This window comes from Taudactylus pleione, unplaced genomic scaffold (assembly GCF_031769625.1).
Source record: "Taudactylus pleione unplaced genomic scaffold, aTauple2 ptg001254l, whole genome shotgun sequence".
NCBI lineage: Eukaryota > Metazoa > Chordata > Amphibia > Anura > Myobatrachidae > Taudactylus > Taudactylus pleione.
In genome coordinates, this window is record NW_028285654.1 from 1073028 (window position 1) to 1098850 (window position 25823).

General features: G+C 47.3%; 1 protein-coding gene across 2 annotated transcripts in view; it reads left to right on the top strand.

The window, feature by feature from the left end:
- The window catches only part of FOXN3 (forkhead box N3), a 214324-nt gene that overhangs the window by 32829 nt on the left and 155672 nt on the right, over positions 1 to 25823 (top strand). Inside the window, exon 1 of one of the 2 annotated variants that reach the window (XM_088462516.1) lies at positions 16675 to 16723. The exons of the other annotated variant lie outside the window; for it this stretch is intronic. The gene's annotated coding sequence lies outside the window, so the exon portion shown is untranslated. Of the gene's footprint in view, positions 1 to 16674; positions 16724 to 25823 lie in introns of those variants that run through there. 2 annotated transcript variants of the gene reach the window in all.

The following is a 25823-nucleotide window of genomic DNA, read 5'->3' on the forward strand; positions in this document are numbered from 1 at the left end:
CTGAGCAGAGTATTATACAGTTACTAAGTGGCCTACATACTGTGTCTCGTCTCAGCAGGCGACTGCTATACTAAGGGGGAGGCGCTACCTTAAGAGGGCAGACGGAATAAAACTGACAGCTTGGCAGACATGCTGTGTGGATTGGTTGAGTCATTCACAGGGCGGAGCCAGTGATGTCACAAAATATCAAAGATCACAGCAGTACATTGTCCTAAAGATGTGGGCGGAGTGTTAATACTTTATACCTGAGCTGTAGGGATGGCCGTCCCTAGGGTAATGCTAAGCAGTGTATTTCATCCCAATGGGTCATATGTGAACATTTATGTTTTGGGATTGTCATCCTCTCATAGGGCCTGATTCATTAAGGAGCACAACTGCAACAGCGCTTGTAGTTGGCCGATTGTTGCGTACTGCGCAAGCATCGCAATATGTGGAGGCACCACTGCGATCTAGCAGACCACGCAGAGTGAGTGACAGGCCGCGAGCATTTCAGGGTGGTGACGGGAGTGTGGTCGGAGAAATGCAGGTGTGTCTGTCTGTTTAAACAGCGTTACGTGGGCTTGCATAAATTAGCCATTGTGATAGCATACTTAGATTGTGTACTCACTGCGTGCAATGAGGTTAGCAATGTCTGAGTAAGGTCAGGGCTGCTGTAATTCTGCATGAGGAACCGATGTTACTCGCTGTTACCGATGTTATGGAGGAGTGTAAGGTATTACAGGTGGGAGGCAGTGGGCATCTCTATGCTGCAGTGCGATAGCAATCATTAGCATAGTTCCGCAGCAGACCTGCGTGCGATTATGGGCCTGTGATCACAATAGCGTTCCTTACTGAATCAGGCCCTTACTTCTCTGTTTCATTAGCAACTATGGCCCTCATTCAGAGCCGGACGCAATTAGCGCTCGCTCGTCCTGAAAATAGAGGTGGCTATTCAAATTAACCGTTCGCTGTTTGCGGTCTGTTCACGCCTCTAGGTCTGAACGAGCGGACAAAACTTGCGGTCGTTTTTTGGGAAACTACGCCCCCTGGCCACTCGCATCCTACGTCATGTCCGCTATTTATTAGATTAATCGAGTACATCGAACAGGGTATGAACTGCTCGCTATTCTTGTAGGTCGGTTTTTGCTACCACAATTTTGCGAGCAGTTCTGGCTATAAAATAACCCAGTGACGTGGTCAATGACGCTGCTGTTTTAATTATGCACACCCATAAAACGCCCGTTTTGACCTTTAAGCACGCCTGCGTTCTGATCACCACTCCCCGTTTTCAAGCACCTTCCCCTGTTACCACCCACATACGCCTCATTCTGTCACTCAAATTAGCAGGCATTCTCTATTTTGCGAGCACATGAATTTCGACCGCACTGACTGGTTCACGCATGCGTATAACGATCCGTATGCATGCGCAGTTGGCCAAACATCGCTCGGAGCGAACGAGCTGCCGCTTACGAGTGGCTCTGAATCAGGCCCTATATGTCCTTACAGTTATTCCAAAAGGTTTATCACCGGTTTATTCACAACAGGAGGCAGATTTTACAGCAATTAATGTGTATTCATGAGGACCAGCACTAACGTCAGGGACCAGGCTGGCAGCCGAGTCTGATTTACCAACATTGTTGTTAATGTTATTCATAAACGAGTCATATTTCATTGCGCAATGGGAAGAAGCGCAAATAGTCCCCGGCCTCCGGGAGTAACTGATGGGATTGTTACAACTGATCCTGGCTCCCAGCTGGGAGATTTAAACACTTATCTACTTAAATGCACTTAAGATACTAACAGGGGTATTCAATATGAAACGTTAACTTCACCGTCGAAGTTAACATTTCATATCGGAGTTTTTAACTGCGTTAAAGTATCGGGCGCGCTCCCGCTTATATCCGTATTCAATATAAAATTAACGAAAACGGGGAAACTCCGAAGTTGGATTTGCGTAAAGTTACGAATTTTTCCTTAAAAAAATTGTAAGACCCCCTAAAGTAGTAAAAACATGGGGGATCACTATGGGTACCCCCGTTTTAGCCTTTAATTGAAAGTGGGGGATTTAAATAGCCGCAGCAGGTGTTTTTTCCCGACATTGAAGAAGTGATGCAGAAGAGCACTTAGGTTATTTATTTTTTTTTTTTTTAAGTGGTCCCATCAAATTTGGGGTACATGAAAATGGGTACTGGCATATTTTTATGTCCCTAAAGTAAGTTTTTAGAAATTATGCATTTGTGCACCTGCCGCTATAAATCTATTCTAGAAAACACCTGCCGCTAATAACCTATTCTAGAATACATCTGCCGCATATTTGCAGAATAGCCCTGAACCTATTTCCCTATTATTAAACAATTTTTTTTCCATTTTTTTTTTTTTCACCCCAATTTTTAAATACATTTTTTGGGGTGTCCCTATTTTTTTTTTAAAACTTTTTTTGACACAGTTCTTTTTTAAATGTCATTCCCAGGGGTGCAGGCTATTTTTTTTTTTAAGCCTGCACCCCTAAACCCCAATTCTGCACTTTTTTTCGACACCTATTCAATGGTGAAAACTGATCCCCGTTTTTTATCAAAGACTTTTCAAAACTGCGATAAGTCTTTGAAATTGAATACGGTGTAAAACTAAAACCTGCGATAATGACGTCATACCTCCGATATTAACGCAAAAATGATGTTATCGCACCCATATTGAATACCCCTGTAAGTGTAATGTGAATGGTGTCAGAACAATTGGTCACCTATTAATTAAACAATTGTGGTTGTGGTACCTGTAGATTTCTGATGAGATCACACACAAGTGATTATACTGTCAGGATGTTCTACAATACAGTGACTGTTATTATACTGTCAGGATGTTATACAGCTGACCTGTACAGTGTGACTGTGATTATACTGTCAGGATGTTATACAGCTGACGTGTACAGTGTGACTGTGATTATACTGTCAGGATGTTATACAGCTGACCTGTACAGTGTGACTGTGATTATACTGTCAGGATGTTATACAGCTGACCTGTGCAGTGTGACTGTGATTATACTGTCAGGATGTTATACAGCTGACCTATACAGTGTGACTGTGATTATACTGTCAGGATATTATACAATACAGTGACTGTGATTATACTGTCAGGATGTTATACAGCTGACCTGTACAGTGTGACTGTGATTATACTGTCAGGATATTATACAGCTGACCTGTACAGTGTGACTGATTATACTCTCAGGATGTTATACAGCTGACCTGTACAGTGTGACTGTGATTATACTGTCAGGATGTTATACAGCTGACCTGTACAGTGTGACTGTGATTATACTGTCAGGATGTTATACAGCTGACCTGTGCAGTGTGACTGTGATTATACTGTCAGGATGTTATACAGCTGACCTGTGCAGTGTGACTGTGATTATACTGTCAGGATATTATACAATACAGTGACTGTGATTATACTGTCAGGATGTTATACAGCTGACCTGTACAGTGTGACTGTGATTATACTGTCAGGATGTTATACAGCTGACCTGTGCAGTGTGACTGTGATTATACTGTCAGGATGTTATACAGCTGACCTATACAGTGTGACTGTGATTATACTGTCAGGATATTATACAATACAGTGACTGTGATTATACTGTCAGGATGTTATACAGCTGACCTGTACAGTGTGACTGTGATTATACTGTCAGGATATTATACAGCTGACCTGTACAGTGTGACTGATTATACTCTCAGGATGTTATACAGCTGACCTGTACAGTGTGACTGTGATTATACTGTCAGGATATTATACAGCTGACCTGTACAGTGTGACTGTGATTATACTGTCAGGATGTTATACAGCTGACCTGTACAGTGTGACTGTGATTATACTGTCAGGATGTTATACAATACAGTGACTGTGATTATACTGTCAGGATGTTATACAGCTGACCTATACAGTGTGACTGTGATTATACTGTCAGGATATTATACAATACAGTGACTGTGATTATACTGTCAGGATGTTATACAGCTGACCTGTACAGTGTGACTGTGATTATACTGTCAGGATATTATACAGCTGACCTGTACAGTGTGACTGTGATTATACTGTCAGGATGTTATACAGCTGACCTGTACAGTGTGACTGTGATTATACTGTCAGGACATTATACAGCTGACCTATACAGTGTGACTGTGATTATACTGTCAGGACATTATACAGCTGACCTGTACAGTGTGACTGTGATTATACTGTCAGGACATTATACAGCTGACCTATACAGTGTGACTGTGATTATACTGTCAGGATGTTATATAGCTGACCTATACAGTGTGACTGTGATTATACTGTCAGGATGTTATACAATACAGTGACTGTGATTATACTGTCAGGATATTATACAATACAGTGACTGTGATTATACTGTCAGGATGTTATACAGCTGACATACAGGTGACTGTGATTATATTGTCGGTGTCAGGATGTTATACAGCTGACATACAGGTGACTGTGATTATATTGTCGGTGTCAGGATGTTATACAGCTGACATACAGTGTGACTGTGATTATATTGTCGGTGTCAGGATGTTATAATGCTGACATACAGGTGACTGTGATTATATTGTCGGTGTCAGGATGTTATACAGGTGACTGTGATTATATTGTTGGTGTCAGGATGTTATACAGCTGACATACAGGTGACTGTGATTATATTGTCGGTGTCAGGATGTTATAATGCTGACATACAGGTGACTGTGATTATATTGTCGGTGTCAGGATGTTATACAGCTGACTGTGATTATATTGTCGGTGTCAGGATGTTATACAGCTGACATACAGGTGACTGATTATATTGTCGGTATCAGGATGTTTACAGCTGACATACAGGTGACTGTGATTATATTGTCGGTGTCAGGATGTTATACAGCTGACATACAGGTGACTGTGATTATATTGTTGGTGTCAGGATGTTATACAGCTGACATACAGTGTGACTGTGATTATATTGTCGGTGTCAGGATGTTATAATGCTGACATACAGGTGACTGTGATTATATTGTCGGTGTCAGGATGTTATACAGGTGACTGTGATTATATTGTTGGTGTCAGGATGTTATACAGCTGACATACAGGTGACTGTGATTATATTGTCGGTGTCAGGATGTTATACAGGTGACTGTGATTATATTGTCGGTGTCAGGATGTTATACAGGTGACTGATTATATTGTCGGTGTCAGGATGTTTACAGCTGACATACAGGTGACTGTGATTATGTTGTTGGTGTCAGGATGTTATACAGCTGACATACAGTGTGACTGTGATTATATTGTCGGTGTCAGGATGTTATACAGCTGACATACAGGTGACTGTGATTATATTGTCGGTGTCAGGATGTTATACAGCTGACATACAGGTGACTGTGATTATATTGTTGGTGTCAGGATGTTATAATGCTGACATACAGGTGACTGTGATTATATTGTTGGTGTCAGGATGTTATACAGCTGACATACAGTGTGACTGTGATTATATTGTCGGTGTCAGGATGTTATAATGCTGACATAGAGGTGACTGTGATTATATTGTCGGTGTCAGGATGTTATACAGGTGACTGTGATTATATTGTCGGTGTCAGGATGTTATAATGCTGACATACAGGTGACTGTGATTATATTGTCGGTGTCAGGATGTTATAATGCTGACATACAGGTGACTGTGATTATATTGTCGGTGTCAGGATGTTATACAGGTGACTGTGATTATATTGTCGGTGTCAGGATGTTATACAGCTGACATACAGTGTGACTGTGATTATATTGTCGGTGTCAGGATGTTATAATGCTGACATACAGGTGACTGTGATTATATTGTCGGTGTCAGGATGTTATACAGCTGACATAAAAGTGATAAATACTAATTGCTAAATAAAAACCATGTCTGTAAGTAAACTTCTGTCCCAGTATGAGTTTGCTGTTTAATTTATTTCAACTAGCAATCTATATAAATTTAATTTAAAAATAATTATTAAAATTTCAGCAATTTGAATAATTTATGAATTTGTGTTCTCAAATTAGCAACACATAAATTACTGTAATAAAATCCAATTAATTGTGTTTTCTATAGTTCTATTATAGACTTCTTAGCCCAGTTATGGTAAAATTAACCCATCACCATTTTATGGCCTGAACGAGTATTTATGAGAGAGAGAAGCCGATCAGTTCACTACGTGTGACAACCCCACGCGTGATGTCCTGCAGATGTAGTGATACTAGTGAACAAACTTCTGCAGCCGAGGGGAGTAACAGCTGCTACAGGGGCCCAGAAGTGAGGGCAGTGACCTAACCAGCTTTCACATGAGGGGGAGTAAAGTTGGGGGAACAGGCGCCCAAGCCCAGGTTGTTTCTAATATCAACGTCTAAATACATTATCTTGCATCCATATGACATCAATAATTACCCCTGACATTGCATTTATACCCCCCCACACACACACACGCACACACACTCACTATAAAAGCCTTATAAAGCAACACAGCCAGGAAATCTGATCACCATACAGTAAACAGAGCATCCCAGTGACTGCCAAACAAAACAGAGAACATTCTTATGCCCATCATACAGTACAGAGAGCACCCTAGTTACTTCCATACAATATAAATAATATCATAGTTAGTGTCATATAATACAGACTGTATCCTAGTGCAAGCCATACAATACAGAGAGCATACTAGTTACCGCTATATAATACAAAGAGCATCGAAGTTAGTGCGATTCAGAAAAAGATTGTAACCTAGTGCAATCCATACAATTCTTAGAGCATCCTAGTTGGTAACATACCATACGGACTGTATCCTAGCGAGAGTCTTACAGTACAGAGAACATACTAGTTACTGCCATACAATAAAGAGATCATTTTTATGACTGCCATACAATACTAAGCAGATTTTTGAGACTTCCATACAATACAGAGAGCATTTTTGTGACCACAATACAATACAGAACATTTTTTTATTACCACACAAAATCATTCTCTCATTGTAAATTATCCCCTTTAAAAATGTACTTTTTTATCATCATCATATCAACCCCATGCAACATAATTATCCTATCAAATCATTAACTCCTTTTATTCTTCTCAATAATTTCTCCCACATGATTAACTTCATTAATAAAATCCTCATTGCCTCACTCAGTCTGATAAAAAAAATTCACCTTAATCCCAATAAACATATTAACCTCTTCATTTTAACCACTTACCTGGCACTAACACTTGGGATGCGACCGCAACCAGCTGGGCTTTACCTGACACTGCCGCGTGCCATGCGTCTGTGCCGCCTGCTGTTATGGAGGAAATCCGTTCTACACGCTCTGCTCTGGCCCCGATCTGTGACTTTTGATATCGCTCCTAAAATCACGTCCCAGAATGCCATGTGTACCGCACCCTGGGGGAGCATGTACCATAACAAAAGTGCAAGGAGGGCCCTGCCCCGAGCACAAGTATGCTGATCTCTGTATGTGCACAGACTAGCTACAGCAGGGGGGGGGGACTGATGATCGATCGGTCCCCCTGCCCCACCATACCTGACGTTAATCAACTATATCCATTATCCCTCCCCTATGTACACCCCCCTCAGTCCCACTAACCTGTTGCTGATCTAATTATCTGTTTTGTGCTGCTGCCTGTGTGACCTTCCTGCGTGATGCAATCGGGAAACCGACAGCCAGCTTCCCAACTGCTTTATCCTGGCGTGGGTTAAATGACAGGTGTGTATATCTAGACGCCTGTTATTTTCCCGACTCCGGGAGACAGGCACCTGGCATCCCGATCGAAGGGATGCCGGGCGCCGCGAGCGGACAGCCGCGGGGGGGGGGAGGGTTAGGCTTAGCGCATCCGGGGCGGACTTAGGGTTAGGCACCCCCGGGAGGGTTAGGCTAGGCGGTGGGAGGGGTAGGGTTAGGCATCCCCCCCGGGGGACTTTAGGCAGCGGGGAAGAGGGGGGGGTTAGGGTTAGGCCCTTACAGGGGGGGTTAGGGTTAGGCACTTACAGGGGGGATTAGGGTTAGGCACTTACAGGGGGGATGTTAGGGTTAGGCACCCCTAAGGAGGGTTAGGGTGAGGGGGGTTAGGTTACTTATTACTTACCTGAGGACGATCAGGATTTCCAGTGCTGTCGGGCTGCCACTGCCGGGATCTGTTCATCTGTCGGCCTGCCGCTGCCGTGAATCGAACCGCCGGCCGCCAATTACGTTCCTGCACCCACTCTTCTCACCAGGAGCACTAGCTGGCGGTATGTCACCTTCCTGCACCCACTCTTCTCACCAGGAGCAGTAGCTGGCCGTATGTGACCTTCCTGCACCCACTCTTCTCACCAGGAGCAGTAGCTGGCGGTATGTGACCTTCCTGCACCCACTCTTCTCACCAGGAGCAGTAGCTGGCCGTATGTGACCTTCCTGCACCCACTCTTCTCACCAGGAGCAGTAGCTGGCGGTATGTGACCTTCCTGCACCTACTCTTCTCACCAGGAGCAGTAGCTGGCCGTATGTGACCTTCCTGCACCTACTCTTCTCACCGGGAGCAGTAGCTGGCCGTATGGGTTCTTCCTGCACTCACTCTTCTCACCAGGAATAGTAGCTGGCTGTATGGGATCTTCCTGCACCCACTCTTCTCACCAGGAGCAGTAGCTGGCCGTATGTGACCTTCCTGCACCCACTCTTCTCACCAGGAGCAGTAGCTGGCGGTATGTGACCTTCCTGCACCCACTCTCTTCTCACCAGGAGCAGTAGCTGGCCGTATGTGACTTCCTGCACTCACTCTTCTCACCAGGAGCAGTAGCTGGCGGTATGTGACCTTCCTGCACCCACTCTCTTCTCACCAGGAGCAGTAGCTGGCCGTATGTGACCTTCCTGCACTCACTCTTCTCACCAGGAGCAGTAGCTGGCGGTATGTGACCTTCCTGCACCCACTCTTCTCACCAGGAGCAGTAGCTGGCCGTATGTGACCTTCCTGCACCCACTCTTCTCACCAGGAATAGTAGCTGGCTGTATGGGACCTTCCTGCACTCACTCTTCTCACCAGGAGCAGTAGCTGGCGGTATGTGACCTTCCTGCACCCACTCTTCTCACCAGGAGCAGTAGCTGGCCGTATGTGACCTTCCTGCACCTACTCTTCTCACCAGGAGCAGTAGCTGGCCGTATGTGACCTTCCTGCACTCACTCTTCTCACCAGGAATAGTAGCTGGCTGTATGGGATCTTCCTGCACCCACTCTTCTCACCAGGAGCAGTAGCTGGCCGTATGTGACCTTCCTGCACCCACTCTTCTCACCAGGAGCAGTAGCTGGCGGTATGTGACCTTCCTGCACCCACTCTCTTCTCACCAGGAGCAGTAGCTGGCCGTATGTGACCTTCCTGCACCCACTCTTCTCACCAGGAGCAGTAGCTGGCCGTATGTGACCTTCCTGCACCCACTCTTCTCACCAGGAGCAGTAGCTGGCGGCATGTGACCTTCCTGCACCCACTCTTCTCACCAGGAGCAGTAGCTGGCGGCATGTGACCTTCCTGCACCCACTCTTCTCACCAGGAGCAGTAGCTGGCGGTATGTGACCTTCCTGCACCCACTCTTCTCACCAGGAGCAGTAGCTGGCCGTATGTGACCTTCCTGCACCCACTCTTCTCACCAGGAGCAGTAGCTGGCGGCATGTGACCTTCCTGCACCCACTCTTCTCACCAGGAGCAGTAGCTGGCCGTATGTGACCTTCCTGCACCCACTCTTCTCACCAGGAGCAGTAGCTGGCCGTATGTGACCTTCCTGCACCCACTCTTCTCACCAGGAGCAGTAGCTGGCCGTATGTGACCTTCCTGCACCCACTCTTCTCAACAGGAGCAGTAGCTGGCCGTATGTGACCTTCCTGCACCCACTCTTCTCACCAGGAGCAGTAGCTGGCCGTATGTGACCTTCCTGCACCCACTCTTCTCACCAGGAGCAGTAGCTGGCCGTATGTGACCTTCCTGCACCCACTCTTCTCACCAGGAGCAGTAGCTGGCGGCATGTGACCTTCCTGCACCCACTCTTCTCACCAGGAGCAGTAGCTGGTGGTATGTGACCTTCCTGCACCCACTCTTCTCACCAGGAGCAGTAGCTGGCCGTATGTGACCTTCCTGCACCCACTCTTCTCACCAGGAGCAGTAGCTGGCCGTATGTGACCTTCCTGCACCCACTCTTCTCACCAGGAGCAGTAGCTGGCCGTATGTGACCTTCCTGCACCCACTCTTCTCACCAGGAGCAGTAGCTGGCCGTATGTGACCTTCAGACACTAGTAAATACTGGTGACTAGTCCTGCAGAGGCCTGTGAGGAGGAGGCACCACCAAACACAGGGCCGTAACTAGGGGTGTGCAACAATTGCCGTTGAGTAGTGCTCTTTGGGTGGCACCATTTCTGCCCAATGTCCCCTGCATTTGGCTAGCAGTTTGCACAGTTAATAACACAATTCAAGCTACCACCATGAAGGGTTAAATTTGGAGCCATGACGGGATATAGTTAGTTTCCCGGCGGTCGGGATCCCAGATGTTTGTATACTGCCACCGGAATCCCACCGCTCACCATAATGCCGATGCTGATATCCCAAACATCATCAGGATACTGGCATTGGTATCCTGACCCCCACCCCGATTGTCCACAGCCGGGTTAGTATATAGTTTGCCCGGAGCTGGAAGGGTTAGATTCAGGCACCCCTGGGGGGAATTAGGGTTTGGCACCCCACTGGGAGGGTTAGGCTACATGGAGGGGAGTTTAGGGTCAGGTACCCCCCCGGGAGGGTTAGGTTTAGTGTGTGGGAAGGGGGGGTTAGGGACCACCGGGGGGAGGTTTGGGGTGGGCCACCACTAAAGGAGGGTTAGGGCTGTTGTGGGAGAGGGTAGGGTTAGGATACTTACCAGCTCCTTTCGGGATTGTAGATCATCTGGCTTCCAGTGTCGGTATGAGAAGTGGCGGCTTTTCAGCCGTCTGTATTTCATACCGATTCCCTCTAGACTATTACAGTATCTCAATTATCACTAGTCAAATATAACGTCACACCTATACATAGCATAGATCAGGGGTCTTCAAACTTGGCCCTCCAGATGCTGTGGAACTACACATCCCAGCATGCACTGCACATAGTTTTAGCATGCTGTTATATCAAAAAGGTGGCAGTGCATGCTGGGATGTGTAGTTCCACAGCAGCTGGAGGGCCAAGTTTGAAGACCCCTGGCATAGATCATAGCAATCCTACAGGTGTATAGGTTCATGGAAAGAACTTCAGAAAACCCACTAAAGGTGCCCACACACTGGACGACTTGCAAAAGATGTGATGTTGTCAACGATTTCCCTTGAACTCCCCGGGCAACTCACCGGGTCTACTGGTCAGATGATATCATGCTAAACTGTGTAATCTGACTAACGATCTGTTGTGCGTCCTTAATGATTTCTAGTGCATCGTTAAGGAGATTGCCAGATCGTGAAGATACAACAAACGACCTGTGGGACCGCGCATCGGATCGTTATCATTCCTGGAAGCTGCACGATTTGCAGGTTTCAGAAATGATGTGTAATTCGGATGCATCGTTTTCATGCAAATCGTACCTAAAATCCTTCAGTGTGTGGGCACCTTAATATTAAGAATTTTTAATCTGAGTATAAAATACTCCAAGGCGTAATAAATACAACAATGGACACACAGATTAATATATACACACAGTTTCAAGTACTAAAAAGGAAAGAAAACAGAAGTTCTAAATTACAGTTACAGGAGTTGGGAAACTGCATAGAGAAGCTGACTTTGGAAGTGAGGTGGTGCTTCTCACATTAGCCAGGGTCTTATCAGATATGGACTCTACATGACAGGTCTCCTCGGGGGCAGGATTGCACTTCTAGGAGCGGACAGAAGTTCCCATAACTTTTGGGACAGGAGGTTTGGTTTCTGGATCAATATATGGGACATATTTGATTTTCAAACAGAGCTATTAAAGTGTACAGCCTTGGAACTATGTACAGTTGGGTGAACTGAAGATCCTTTAGAATCACGAGTGACTTCTGTCTTTACAACTAGCCAAAGGGTCTGGAGCCTTGCTGGCTGCCCAGCTTTCATTCACCGATAAGAACACAGCAATCTGAAATAGGTCATGGGTAGGTCATACAGTTGTTGCATATAAAGATTTGTAAATTACAATAACTTGTGGTTACTGCCAGGGAGAACCATGAGAGGCAACCTCTGGGTGTCCCTGCAATGCATTGACTGGTGCCCCTCTCAAATATTCGGAAGGGTTGAGCTGCCCCTTTGTACCTCTCCGCGTTCTGACACCTCTGTCCTGATGCCCAGTCCAATGATAGGAGACCCTTTTTTACATTTTATTCGCAGGGGGGGGTGGCCGGAGGCTGACCACACGTGATTAAATGGCTGTCAAGGCATTGAGGGGATTAACCCTCATGCCATTGCGCCATTTTTAAAAGGACAGTGTAAAAGCACACTGCACATGGTTTATAATAAACTGTATTAAAGTATATACAGTCAGGTCCATAAATATTGGGACATTGACAGAATTTTCATATTTTGGCCTCTATTCACCACCACAATGGCTTTGAAATGAAACAAACAAGATGTGCTTTAACTGCAGACTTTCATATTTAATTTGAGGGTAATTACATCCAAATCAGGTGAACGGTGTAGGAATTACAATGGTTTCTATATGTGCTTCCTACTTTTTAAGGGGCCAAAAGTAATGGGACAAACTAAACAATCCTAAATCTAAACTTTCACTTTTTAATACTTTGTTGCAAATCCTTTGCAGGCAATTTCAGCCTGAAGTCTGGAACGCATAGACATCACAAGACGCTGGGTTTCATCCCTGGTGATGCTCTGCCAGGCCTCTACTGCAAATGTCTTCAGTTCCTGCTTGTTCTTGGGGCATTTTCCCTTCAGTTTTGTCTTCATCAAGTGAAATGCATGCTCAATCGGATTCAGGTCAGGAGATTGACTTGGCCATTGCATAACATTCCACTTTTTAGCCTTAAAAAACTCTTTGGTTGCTTTTGCAGTATGCTTCGGGTCATTGTCCATCTGCACTGTGAAGCGCCGTCCAATGAGTTCTGAAGCATTTGACTGAATATGAGCATATAATATTGCCCAAAACACTTCAGAATTCATCCTCCTGCTTTTGTCAGCAGTCACATAATCAATAAATACAAGGGAACAAGTTCCATTGGCAGCCATACATGCCCACGCCATGACACTACCACCACCATGCTTCAATGATGAGGTGGTATGTTTTGGATCACGAGCAATTCCTTTCCTTCTCCATACTCTTCTCTTCCCATCACTCTGGTACAAGTTGATCTTTGTCTCATCTGTCCATAGGATGTTGTTCCAGAACTGTAATGGCTTTTTTAGATGTTGTTTGGCAAACTCTAATCTGGTCTTCCTGTTTTTGTGGCTCACCAATGGTTTGCATCTTGTGGTGAACCCTCTATATTGACTCTTGTGAAGTCTTCTCTTGATTGTTGACTATGACACATATACATCTACCTCCCAGAGAGTGTTCTTGATTTGGCCAACTGTTGTGAAGGGGTTTTTCTTCACCAGAGAAATAATTATTTTGTCATCCACCACAGTTGTTTTCTGTGGTCTTCCGGGTCTTTTGGTGTTGCTGAGCTCTCCGATGCGTTCTTTCTTTTTACGAATGTTCCAAACAGTTGATTTGGCCACACCTAATGTTTTTGCTATCTCTCTGATGGGTTTGTTTTGATTTTTCAGCCTAATGTTGGCTTGCTTCACTGATAGTGACAGCTCTTTGGATCTCATATTGAGAGTCGACAGCAACTGATTCCAAATGCAAATGTCACACCTAGAATCAACTCCAGACCTTTTACCTGCTTAATTGATAATGAAATAATGAGGGAATAGCCCACACCTGTCCATGAAATAGCTTGAGTTGATAGTCCCATTACTTTTGGCCCCTTAAAAAGTGGGAGGCACATATTGAAACCGTTGTAATTCCTACACCGTTCACCCGATTTGGATGTAATTACCCTCAAATTAAATCTGAAAGTCTGCAGTTAAAGCACATCTTGTTTGTTTCAGTTCAAAACCATTGTGGTGGTGAATAGAGGCCAAAATCTGTAAATTCTGTCAATGTCCCAATATTTATGGACCTGACTGTATGTATTGCTGTAATGCACTGCAGCTGATCTGCAATGCATTAGTGCATGAAGCGACGTATACTTAATAGGCTATGCACTATATGGTTTAAATGTATATTTTATAGAGAAAATGCACTTATAAGGAATGTATAAGTTGTTTTGTTTTAGAAGGCTGTAACATTTAAGTCAAATGGTTATGAGCCACTCTCACCTCCTGACATAGGAAGTGATATGTTGTCCTGACCTATGACAGTGGTCAGACCATTGTGTAACAAAGCTTTCTTTGAAGTGTATTCCAGATTAGACCTGGCTGGAAGGTCTCTGTGTAAAGGTGTGAAGAGGGTGAAATGGCCTGAGACTATCTCCTGTGTGTGCGCACTTCTGGGGGAGAGAAGTGTTTGTTTTTTCATGATTATTGCTGGTTACACTACATAGATATTTTGTCACTGTGTGATAAATGTATCAAAGGATGAAAGTAAATGACCAGTTCATGTGGAACGTGAGTTGTAATTACTTTTGGGATAAGATGGTCTGATCGGGTTACAAGACCAACTGTGGGTGGATGTCACCATGCTGTAGTGTGTTTTCTGACTATATATACAGGGCCTGTGAGCCTCTGTTGTGTGTGTGTGTGTGTGTACAACCCTGTAACTTCTTTGAGGAGCAGAGCTGCTGATAAGATTCCTGTATGTGGTACATCTTTGTGAATCCTGTGTGGAGAAGAATTGCTGTAACATCTTGTATTGTATGCTGAAATTCCCCTTCAATCCGAAGGGAGGGTCTTTTTTAAGACTGAGAGCAATAAACACCTTTGCCTTTAAATTCTATTACATCTGTATCCTGCGACCAACAGAATTGCGCAAAACGCTATTCCGTTCTCCTGCTGTTCTGGGTAAGAGCTCCGTGTCTCCAAGTTCAAGCCCTCTGCCAAGCTACCATGCAGACCTGGTCCATTGCGAGGGATCAGGTGGGAACAGCCGACACCAAACAGGAGGTGTGTCCGCAGTTGGTCAACACATACACAGCAGAAGTGGTTCCAGCTGCCTAGGCAGGAGCCTGATTGTACGTAAAGAGCGGTTCCAAACGCCGATGGTAGAGTTTGGTGGTGGCAGCATCGTTACACGGCCACGGCTCAATGGGCGGAGTCAGTGACAGGCTGTTACTGATGGTGAGTGGGAGTCCAAAAGCGCTAACCTGTGACCAAGGACGGCCAAGGCAAAAGGCGTCCGGTCACATCTGGGGGTTCAGCTCCTGTGTTTGATAACTTCCATCTCGGCGGAGGAGAGCCCTTTCCATGACTTTGGATCATTGATAAATATGTGAATTCTTTTCCTGTCCGTAACGACTCCCGTTAGTTTCTGCTGACCTTGGGAAATAGTCTCCTTTGCTCTTTACACTCGTTTAGCAATGGAATATAGGAACTTTTCTTAATATAGAGATAAATTCCAGCTCATGAGGTTCCTAGGTGACCAGTGTGCCGCACTCACCCCCTCCTGGTTGGCATTGGAAGGTGCTGAGGATATAACATCACCCCCTGGGGACGCACAGAGACCACGGACATAAAACGGTTACTAATGGCACTGGTAGCCAAGTGTTATGTAATGAGCCCAAAATCACTTCTGCCACTGTCCTAAATACAAGACTATTATGTGTAATTATGTGCCTGGGATTACTGAGGCCTTTCTCCCAATCTAGACTTGTTTTGCTCAGGGCATTACCAATGATCTCCGAATAACATCCGGCGACCTGAGAGTCCATGCCATGATTCTGGCAGTAATGTATAGAGTATATATGTAACCCCTGCGTTCCCCTAACATCCTGTGACCTGAGAGTCCATGCCATGATTCTGGCAGTAATGTATAGAGTATATATGTAACCCCTGTGTTCCCTTAACATCCGGCGACCTGAGAGTCCATGCCATGATTCTGGCAGTAACGTATGGAGTATATATGTAACCCCTGTGTTCCCCTAACATCCGGCGACCTGAGAGTCCATGCCATGATTCTGGCAGTAATGTATAGAGTATATATGTAACCCCTGTGTTCCCCTAACATCCGGTGACCTGAGAGTCCATGCCATAATTCCGGCAGTAATATATAGAGTATATATGTAACCCCTGTGATGCGGCAGCAGGTGACCTGAGAGTCCATGCCATGATTCTGGCAATAATATATAGAGTATATATGTAACCCCTGTGATGCGGCAGCAGGTGACATGATTCTATACTCTGTCTCAGAGCGCCATGGGTTACTCCATCTCTCCTCTGCGATTACATACTCCTGTATGGCTCCCTCAAACTTACTGAGAAGCAGGTGGGCTCAGTTGCCCGGCTGCAGGTCCATACCCGGGTCCTCTGCCCATTGATGAGGTGGGTATTCGTAGAGGAGCGAGATAATAGACGGCTGTTGGTGTTCCCCTGGGGTTCATGGGTGATGGAATTAACACAGGCTGGCACTCTACCCTCGCTGTGTTTGTTTCCATGGCAACAGCTACGTACAAGCTGCGAGTCTGTCTTCATGACACAATTGCAGAAACAGGAGCTTACAGGTCTGAGCTCTCAGCGCTGGACAGACAGCAGCCACCGTACCAAGTAAGTGCAAGATCATTTCTAATCTACTCTGGGATAATTACACAGACATGAGGCGGCGGCAGCAGCAGGACAGTGTACTGGACTCTGCATGGCACGGAGCGGCTCGCTCTGCCAGCGGAACCTCAAAGTTGCAGGTGCTAAATATATCATTACATGCCATGTTTAGCTCGCGATGCACAGGAGAGCCGCCTGGGAAATTAACCCGTCACTGGCTAATAGCAGCCGGCAGATATTTTAATCGGGATGCACCAACGGGATTTGTTGGTTTATTTGCATATTCTGGTGCAGATGTAAACCATCAATTTCTCCCATTGCATTACAAATCTTTTCTGGTGAGCTGTCGGTGTGCGCTGTATGCAGGGAGACATGTCTCAGTATATGTCTGTGTCACCTCCACAGTCTCCCCGGGATAAGTACAGGGCTGCAGTGATTCCTGGCCAGCTGTTCCCTGCATAGAAGAGGGGGAATCCTTGCACACAGGCGTCTGCAGAGCCAGGCTTTATCCTGGGTGACTCTGTGCTGTTCCCAGTGACGGCTGCCTCCCATCGTGTAATGTCACCGTCCGGAGGGACAGCATTAGGCACAGTGCTGACCACATATATACGGGGCCTGTCCTTCGCCACAGAGATCCTGCGCTGCAACTTGTGCCTGAGGGGGAGGGAGTTTAGGAAATGGGCTGTAACAAATAAAAGGGCACAAGCTGTAACCCCCCACACTGTGAATAAGACATAGGCCCGTATTCAATTTGAGGCGAAAAGCCATTTTCACGTGTTTTTGGCGGAAACTTTTCGCTGACGACGACGTCATTTTCGCCTGCTTTGGCTTTCCGCCGTATTCAATTTGAAAGACTTTCCGCCTCAATGCAATGTAATAGGCGAAAAAAAGTTTCGCCTATGAATAGCAAGCGGAAAAAAGTGCAGAATTGGGGTTTTGGGGTGCAACATTGCGGGAACCCCCGTGCAGCCTTCAGACAGTCCCCCAAAGGTAAACTGTGTCATAACTTTTTAAAAAGACTTAAGAACACCCCAGAAAAATCATTTGAATTTGGGGGTGAAAAAAAAAAATATGTTGGGAGACAAAGTTAAAAACTAGCAAACTTGACTCTGGGGGGGTCCCCGAGTATGCCCCAGGTGTTTTTTTCATTGCAGGGGCTTGCGGCAGGTGGATTTTTCACGATTTTTTAAACTTAACTTTAGCAACTTTAAAATATGCTGACCCCCCCCCCATTTTCAAGTTATTTTCTGCAACAAAATCTCCTGAATACTATTCTGCTTCACTTATAGAAAAACGCTATTTAGCAGCTTTTGAGCCCGTTTTAAAACACCAAATACCTCCAGCAAGCCAAATTGGGGGGTACCATAGCTAACCCCCATGTCAGAGCATCTTTTGGGGGGTTTCAGGCTGATTTCCCCTAATCTGACAGGACTTTCCGGCTGTTCAAGTTTCGCCGGGTCCTGTTTTCGCCTTCTTTCAAATTGAATTCGACGATACGCAGGTACGCGCGTGATACTTTTCCGCCTGCAAAACAGGCGAAGTAGGCAGAAAGTCCGGGGAGGTGAAAAAGTATCGCTGGTCCACTGAAATGGAATACAGCTCATAGGCTCAATATCAAATAAATTACAGGAAACTTTTGAAAGTATAACATTTGCTTCTGAAGCCTCCAGCTAAAATACTTCAGATCTCAGACATTATAAAAGGGACTTATTTATAGTTGGGCGAATTTAGCCGGATTTGCTCCTAAGTTCCCACCTGGACAAACCATGAAGCAGATAAAGGACTGCGAATAAAATGCATTGCTGCGCGCAAGGACAGTATACAAATAGTGGGCACCTTTATACTGAGATTTGGGGCTCTCTTTAGTAAATATAACTGTTAGCTGGATAAACGGGTTTTTATTATCTCTTCTCCTTATTTATGGGAAAGAAAACTGCAGTAAAATAACTGATTTAACTTTTTTTTCTCTTCTCTTAGTGATGACGCCCCCATAGGTCTCAATGGGGGCGATTCAATTTAACGAGGAATTGAATAGCGCCGGGAGCGAGCTCCCGGAGCTATTCAATTCATTACGCTGTCTGGTCGGAGAATGCCATTATCGCGCCTTAACAAGAGTGTTAAGGCGCGTTAACTGGCATTCTCTGACAAAAGTGCCGGGCACCTGGCTGTTAGCGCCGCGCTGAGCAGAAAAACAGCTGCGCGCCTGCCACTTTGGTCGGATTTCTCCTCACATCCCCAGGGGGGTGGGACAAAAGATCCTTAGCCCGCCCAAACAGCGCACTGAATTGAATAGCTCTTGGAGCTCCCTCTCAGTGCTATTCAATTCGTGTTGAATTGAATTCCCCCCAATGAGGGATGATCACTTGCTAGGGCTTCTCAAACTCACTCCTTAGGACCCCAAATAGTACATGTTTTCCAGGTCACCTGTGGATCTTTAAATTGTGACAGTTGGTGTAATACACCTGCACATGGCTACATACTGTATTATGCTGCAGATACATACTAACCCTAGCTCTCCCTGTAGTACCTAACCCTAACCTGCCCACTTCTGCAGCCTAACCCTGACTTCCTGCAGCCAAACCCTGACCTCCCTCCTGCAGTGTAACCCTAACCTCCTCCCTCCTGCAGCCTAACCCTAACCTCCCCCATCCTCCAGCCTAACCTCCTCCCTCCTGCAGCCTAACCCTAACCTCCTCCCTCCTGCAGCCTAACCCTAACCTCCTCCCTCCTGCAGCCTAACCCTAACCTCCTCCCTCCTGCAGCCTAACCCTAACCTCCTCCCTCCTGCAGCCTAACCCAACCTCCTCCCTCCTGCAGCTTTAACCCTAACCTCCTGCAGCCTAACCCTAACCTCCTCCCTCCTGCAGCCTAACCCTAACCTCCTCCAGCCTAACCCTAACCTCCCCCATCCTCCAGCCTAACCCTAACCTCCTCCAGCCTAACCCTACCCTAACCTCCTCCCTCCTGCAGCCTAACCCTAACCTCCTCCCTCCTGCAGCCTAACCCTAACCTCCTCCCTCCTGCAGCCTAACCCTAACCTCCTCCCTCCTGCAGCCTAACCCTAACCTCCTCCCTCCTGCAGCCTAACCCTAACTTCCTCCATCCTGCAGCCTAACCCAACCTCCTCCCTCCTGCAGCTTAACCCTAACCTCCTGCAGCCTAACCCTAACCTCCTCCCTCCTGCAGCCTAACCTTAACCTCCTCCCTCCTGCAGCCTAACCTTAACCTCCTCCTGCAGCCTAACCCTACCCTCCTCCATCCTGCAACCTAACCCTGCCCTAGCTTCCACCCTCCTGCAGCCTAACACTAACCTCCTCCCTCCTGCTGCCTAACCCTAACCTCCTCCCTCCTGCTGCCTAACCCTAACCTCCTCCCTCCTGCAGCCTAACCTTAACCTCCTCCCTCCTGCAGCCTAACCTTAACCTCCTCCCTCCTGCAGCCTAACCCTACCCTCCTCCCTCCTGCAGCCCAACCCTACCCTCCTCCCTCCTGCAGCCTAACCCTAACCTCCTCCCTCCTGCAGCCTAACCCTAACCTCCTCCCTCCTGCAGCCTAACCCTAACCTCCTCCCTCCTGCAGCCTAACCCTAACCTCCTCTCTCCTGCAGCCTAACCCTAACCTCCTCCCTCCTGCAGCCTAACCCTAACCTCCTCCCTCCTGCAGCCTAACTCTAACCTCCTTTGGCACTTTGGTCGGATTTCTCCTCACATCCCCAGGGGGGTGGGACCAAAGATCCTTAGCCCGCCCAAACAGCGCACTGAATTGAATAGCTCTTGGAGCTCCCTCTCAGTGCTATTCAATTCGTGTTGAATTGAATTCCCCCCAATGAGGGATGATCACTTGCCAGGGCTTCTCAAACTCACTCCTTAGGACCCCAAATAGTACATGTTTTCCAGGTCACCTGTGGATCTTTAAATTGTGACAGTTGGTGTAATACACCTGCACATGGCTACATACTGTATTATGCTGCAGATACATACTAACCCTAGCTCTCCCTGTAGTACCTAACCTGCCCACTTCTGCAGCCTAACCCTGACTTCCTGCAGCCAAACCCTGACCTCCCTCCTGCAGCCTAACCCTAACCTCCTCCCTCCTGCAGCCTAACCCTAACCTCCCCCATCCTCCAGCCTAACCTCCTCCAGCCTAACCCTAACCTCCTCCCTCCTGCAGCCTAACCCTAACCTCCTCCCTCCTGCAGCCTAACCCTAACCTCCTGCAGCTTAACCCTAACCTCCTGCAGCCTAACCCTAACCTCCTCCCTCCTGCAGCCTAACCACCTCCCTCCTGCAGCCTAACCCTAACCTCCTCCCTCCTGCAGCCTAACCCTAACCTCCTCCCTCCTGCAGCCTAACCCTAACCTCCTCCATCCTGCAGCCTAACCTTAACCTCCTCCTGCAGCCTAACCCTAACCTCCTCCTGCTTCCTAACCTTAACCTCCTCCCTCCTGCAGCCTAACCCTAACCTCCTCTCTCCTGCAGCCTAACCTTAAACTTAACCTCCTCCTTCCTGCAGCCAACCTTAACCACCTCCTTCCTGCAGCCTAACCCTAACCTCCTCTCTCCTGCAGCCTAACCCTAACCTCCTCTCTCCTGCAGCCTAACCCTAACCTTCTCTCTCCTGCAGCCTAACCCTAACCTCCTCTCTCCTGCAGCCTAACCCTAACCTCCTCCCTCCTGCAGCCTAACCCTAACCTCCTCCCTCCTGCAGCCTAACTCTAACCTCCTCCCTCCTGCAGCCTAACTCTAACCTCCTCCCTCCTGCAGCCTAACTCTAACCTCCTCCCTCCTGCAGCCTAACTCTAACCTCCTCCCTCCTGCAGCCTAACCCTACCCTCCTCCCTCCTGCAGCCTAACCCTAACCTCCTCCTGCAGCCTAACCTTAACCTCCTCCCTCCTGCAGCCTAACCTTAACCACCTCCTGCAGCCTAACCCTAACCTCCTCCATTCTAACCCTACCCTAACCTCCTTCCTCCTGCAGCCTAACCTCCTTCCTCCTGCAGCCTAACCCTAACCTCCCTCCTGCAGCCTAACCCTACCCTAACCTCCTCCCTCCTGCAGCCTAACCCTAACCTCCTCCCTCCTGCAGCCTAACCCTACCCTAACCTCCTCCCTCCTGCAGCCTAACCTTAACCTCCTCCCTCCTGCAGCCTAACCTTAACCTCCTCCCTCCTGCAGCCTAACCCTAACCTCCCCCATCCTGCAGGCTAACCCTAATGTCGATATTCCGAGAATGCTGTCATGTTGCCTGTTGAAATTTTGTCGAAATAATAATTGTTACATTGTGGTCTCCGATCTTTTAACTACACCCCGTGATACAGTCCGATCGTGTCTCCTTAGTAGCAGGACGCGCCTGAATTTCGTGCAGCTCTGCATTGAACGTAGTCGTGCGCTATTTCCACGGCTTGCACATTAATACATCCTTCACAAACAGGCGCACAGGCAGTTTACATTCTCTTATCTTTATTTACAGGAGAACGGACAATTTCACACAGGAGCACTAGCAGCACCCGTTAGTAACCCTGCCTGCAGTGTACTCTGTATGCTGACTGTAAGCTCTGTGGCATAATATCCATTGTTGTTCTCTCCTGCTGTAGATTGTTGTATTTCTGTCCAGCATTTGATACTTTCCAGGAATTAAGCTGTCAGTCATTAATGTGAATCAGCAGAATGATGGAATTCTGGTCCTAATTGAGAGAGATTATGAATTGTTTGGAAAACTGGCAACTAATAAACAAATGTAGCAATTTGATTGCCCGGATCAGATTGTTTTGAGCAAACTACAGAAGAATATGGATTCAGTTTGGTTATTCGCCGAGCTCACAGGTCAGTCCTGTGGGACCGGATTGTTGGGTGTGTGGGTTACATTAGTCCTAGGACCCATGAGTGCGGAGGCAGTGTTGGCGCAGGGGTAACTCTCTCCTGTGTCCCCTATAAATGATACCTGATAAGCTCACCCCACTGAGTCAAGGGGGTCATTCCACATTTGCACCAGTTGAATTTGGACAGCGCCTGGACACAGAGAAATATGTTGTGTGTGTTTTGATGAATTATCTGCCATATACATATGGAGATAATTGAACAATGGCCTCTCTAGGGAATGGCTTTAGCACAGGAATGAAAAATGATCCCTCTCAGAGGTGACGGTGCTGTGAGACATAACAATGTAAAAATGCCTTTTATGTGTGAATGTGAGAACCCTTCATTGTGACTATTAGTGCCTCATTACTCACGGATGTAGAAATGCCGACTCGCCGTATCGTGGGGTGGCGTCTTTTATTTGGACAATTAATATCATGGTACTGCTAATAAGATCAATGACACTTTGTGATTCGTCTCATCGTGTTAATAATACAGGATAGAAAATGAGTCTAATAACAGTTTTCTTTGTTTTATTCCTCTTCTGTAACAGATATTAACGTTTATATGATGCACCTTTATGTTAGGCGGCGCTGGGCATTATGCGGGTCGTCTTATAAACGCGCTACTGTAGTCCTGAAAAGTACTGTACGTAGGCAGAATTAGTCCCGGCACGCGCCTCTATCTGCGCCCTATATCTCCACCAAAGGCGCAATGGCCAGCCTGGCGGAGGGGCCAGAATAAGGGCGATGGTAACAAAGTGCAGGGTGGGCGCACCGGGGGGCAGAGGAAATAATATCTGGTGTATTCTTTGCCATGCATGGTCACGCTCCAATTTATTATTTCATTATTTATTATCAGTTATAGCGCACACATATTCCACAGCGCTGTACAGAGAATATTTGGCCACTCACATCAGTCCCTGCCTCAGTGGAGCTTACACGCTATGGGCCTGATTCAGACCCACTCGCGAGCGGCTGTCCGCTCGCAAGTGGGTCGATGTTCTGGACTGAGCATGCACACGACGGAGGGAGCTCCGTCGTGCGCATGCACCAGACGCGACCAGCGAAGGAAAGTCCTTCGCTCGTTGTGTCTGATCAAAGGGGGCGTGCTGTCGATGTTGATTGACAGCACGCCCCCTTTGGTAGGCGTGCCGGGGGCGTGCCATCCTGACGGGGGCGTTCCCACGGGAACGCCTCCCGTCAGAAGCCGGCCCACTGACCTCACTAGTGATGTCAGTGGGAGTGATTATGGCTCTGATAGAGCCAAAATCACTCCGGAGCTTGCGGTTGAAAACCTCAACCGCAGGCTCCGGCTCGCAGTTTCGATGGTCACGACCATCGCGGCCATCAAAATGCACGCTCGTATAGCCTGTGGGTGGTGACCCACAGCTATACGAGCGTCCAGGAGGACGCTCCATTTTCATGGAGGCCGGCCCTCATTCAGAGCGTGCGCTCTGCTCAGAGAGTACGGCTCTGAATGAGGGCCTATATTCCCTATCACAGTGGTTCTCAAACTCTGTACTCAGGACCCCACATAGGTCATGTTTTGCAGGTCACCCAGCAGGTGCACAGGTGTAGTCATTACTCACTTACTCATTTTAAAAGATCCACAGGTGAGGAGACCTGGAAAACATGAATTGAGGACCGAGCTTGAGAACCTGTGCTCTATCACATGCTCACACACACAACAAGGGGGATGTTGGGTTTAGGCACTAGAGGGGAGGTTTGGTTTAGGCACCAGGGAGGGGGGAGGTTAGGTTTAGGGTGCGGGGAGGGGGAGGTTATGTTTAGGCACTAGGGGGGAGGTTAGGTTTAGGCACCGGGGAGGGGGTGTTAGGTTTATGGTGCCGGGAGGGGGAGGTTAGGTTTAGGCACCGGGGAGGGGGGAGGTTAGGTTTAGGGTGTGGGGAGGGGGTGTTAGGTTTAGGGTGTGGGGAGGGGGTGTTAGGTTTAGGGTGTGGGGAGGGGGGAGGTTAGGTTTAGGCACCGGGGAGGGGGTGTTAGGTTTAGGGTGCGGGGAGGGGGAGGTTAGGTTTAGGCACCGGGGAGGGGGTGTTAGGTTTAGGGTGCGGGGAGGGGGAGGTTAGGTTTAGGCACCGGGGAGGGGGTGTTAGGGTGCGGGGAGGGGGAGGTTAGGTTTAGGCACTAGGGGGAGGTTAGGTTTAGGCACTAGGGGGGAGGTTAGGTTTAGGCACCGGGGAGGGGGTGTTAGGTTTAGGGTGTGGGGAGGGGGAGGTTAGGTTTAGGCACCGGGGAGGGGGTGTTGGGTTTAGGGTGTGGGGAGGGGGTGTTAGGTTTAGGCACCGGGGACGGGGTGTTAGGTTTAGGGTGTTGGGAGGGGGGGAGGTTAGGTTTAGGCACCGGGGACGGGGTGTTAGGTTTAGGGTGTGGGGAGGGGGGAGGTTAGGTTTAGGCATCGGGGAGGGGGTGTTGGGAGGGGGAGGTTAGGTTTAGGCATCGGGGAGGGGGTGTTAGGTTTAGGGTGCGGGCAGGGGGATGTTAGGTTTAGGCACTAGGGGGGAGGTTAGGTTTAGGCACCGGGGAGGGGGTGTTAGTTTTAGGGTGCAGGGAGGTGGAGGTTAGGTTTAGGCACTAGGAGGGAGAGTTAGGGTAGGGGTTAGGGTTAGACTTACCGTTCGTTCCTATGGGTGTCGGGATTCTGGCTGTCGGTATTCTGACCAGCGGCATCCTGACAGCCGGGATTTCATACCCATCACATAACAGATATATAGTGATCTTATTCTTGGGACTAGATGCCATGTCCTTAGTGAATATATCCTATACTTTGAGTGTGGTATATTATATTATAGGTACTGTTGCTGCTACATTATAGATTTTATTATATTATTGATAGGAGTGTACAATAAATTTTGTTGTTTTTTTTGTAGTTCATGTTTGTGATTTATGAGATCACTCTTTACAATTTGATTTTAATTATTTTTCTTTGTGCATCATAATATTTAATTATCTATATTGTGCTCGTATGGTAAATTTTATATTTACCTAAGCTCTTGTCTTTACCGAAGAAGCTACAGCTTGTGTTCTGGTGTCAGGAATTCCCCTCAGCACATAGCTGTTGACATGTGTTGTATATCCAGCAGGTGGCACTGTGGTTTCAGTGGCATTACAGTCAAACCTCCAAACATTAGTCAGGGTAGATGGGGTAATGTCCGCATCACGTTAGGACTGTGTCTAGCACTTCTGTAGTGATATGCCACCCAAAATCCATTTGTGGTTCTAGGGGCAGGC